At 38.1% G+C, this 1,750-nt stretch overlaps 1 pseudogene; it reads right to left on the bottom strand.

Annotated features, from left to right (window-relative positions):
• Positions 1-355: 355 nt before the first annotated feature.
• LOC138162180 (ragulator complex protein LAMTOR5 pseudogene) lies at positions 356-913 on the bottom strand (annotated as a pseudogene).
• Between the last annotated feature and the right edge of the window lie 837 nt (positions 914-1,750).

Here is a 1,750-nt window from a genome sequence, read left to right as displayed (position 1 = left end):
TTTTTTGTTTTTAAAACTTCAGAGTTTAGATTTTTATTTCTCTTAATTTTTGGAGTAATATTTTATTTGGTTATTGATAGTTTTTAATTATTCCTTCAGAATTGTTTGTTCATATCCTTTGAATGAATGGAAAAGCTATTAAAGTATTGTGCAAAACACTGTGTTTTGATCACTTATTCATTGAAGAATGGTTTTTGTTGTTACATATTTGTTAGTTCCCTGTAAAACTTGAATATCAGATCTTTATCAGAGATATTTGTTGCAAATATTTTTCCTAAATAATTGCTTCCCTTCTTATCCTTATTTTTTTTGTGTTGACTTTGTTAGTGCAAAAGCTTTTTTTCTTTTTAAAAAATTTTTACAATCTAGGAAAAGCTCAGTGCTTTTCTCCAGCTATGTTTATTGACCATACCCAAAGTCCAGCAATACAGAACAACTTGATTTTGACAGGTGCCTTAAAACCTTATTACCCTTTCTCACTAAATGCTTATCAAAGGCAACTTTAAAATAATAAACAGGAAAGAAGCAAGTATTACATTTAATGGCTGACCTAAATACTGGTACTTAAAAGTAGAGCAGGATAAGAGAAATAAGATGGAAAGATTGGTTTGAGTTCTACAATTGTTTGAAGACTAGGTCTGAGAGGTCAAGATGCCATTTTGTGCACTGCCACGGGGATGCCATCATGTTTCTGGATCATTATATTCCCGTTGTCTGACTCTAGACAGACCACAGGAATATCTGTTGGGTCAGAGGTTAGTTTAGCTGCTTGCTGGGCTAGGACAGATATCACCCCAGCATGTTCATCTGACAGGGTGCCACGGCAGCAAACCTGCGAGTCCGTGAACAGGACGCCGACAATGGATGGGTTCTTCATCTTGTCCTCAAGGTGCTGCTCCAGGGTCGCCTCCATCTCAGGTCGTGACACAGCTGATTCAGTCCAGGCCGCTGCCGGGGCGTCGTGTTATGTCTTAAAAATTTAATCTCTTTATAATTAATTTATTTTTAGTTTTCAGCATTAACTTCCATAAGATTTTGAATTTTAAATTTTCTCCTCCTCCTCTTCCTCCCTCCCCAAGATGGCATGTAATCTGATAAAGACTCTACTTATGCATTCATATTAAACATATTTTCAGATTAGTCATGATGCAAAGAAGAAATAATACTAATGGGAGGAACCACAAGAAAGAAGAAACAAAACAACAAAAGAAAAGAGAGAGTAAATAGTATGCTTCCATCTGCATTCAGCCTCCAAAATTCTTTCTCTGGATGTGTATAGCATTTTCCAGTGTGAGTCTATGGGAGTTGTCTTAGATCCTTGCATTCCTGAGAAGAGCTAAGCCTATCAAAGTCAGTCATCTAACATTGTGACTGTTACTGTGTACAGTGCTCTCCTGGTTTTACTCACTTCACTCAGCATCAGTTCATATAAGTCTTTCCAGGTTTTTCTGAGGTCTGCCTGCTCATCATTTCTTTTTTTTTTGGGAGGGCAATTGGGGTTAAGTGACTTGCCCAAGGTCACACAGCTAGTAACTGTGTTAAGTGTCTGAGGCCAGATTTGAACTCAGGTCCTCCTGACTCCAGGGCAGGTGCTCTATTCACTGCACCACCTAGCTGTCCCGGCTCTTCGTTTCTTATAGCATAATTGTATTCCATTACATTCATACAGCAAAACTTGTCTAGCCATTCCCCAGCTGATGGGCATCCCTTCTATTTCCAGCTCTTGGCCACCACAAAAAGAGATGCTATA

This window comes from Petaurus breviceps, unplaced genomic scaffold (assembly GCF_028583685.1).
Source record: "Petaurus breviceps papuanus isolate PSGF00001 unplaced genomic scaffold, PetGlider_PUasm1.0 186, whole genome shotgun sequence".
Lineage (NCBI taxonomy): Eukaryota > Metazoa > Chordata > Mammalia > Diprotodontia > Petauridae > Petaurus > Petaurus breviceps.
Note: the sequence above shows the minus strand (reverse complement) of the source record. Positions and strands in the feature narration are given on the sequence as shown.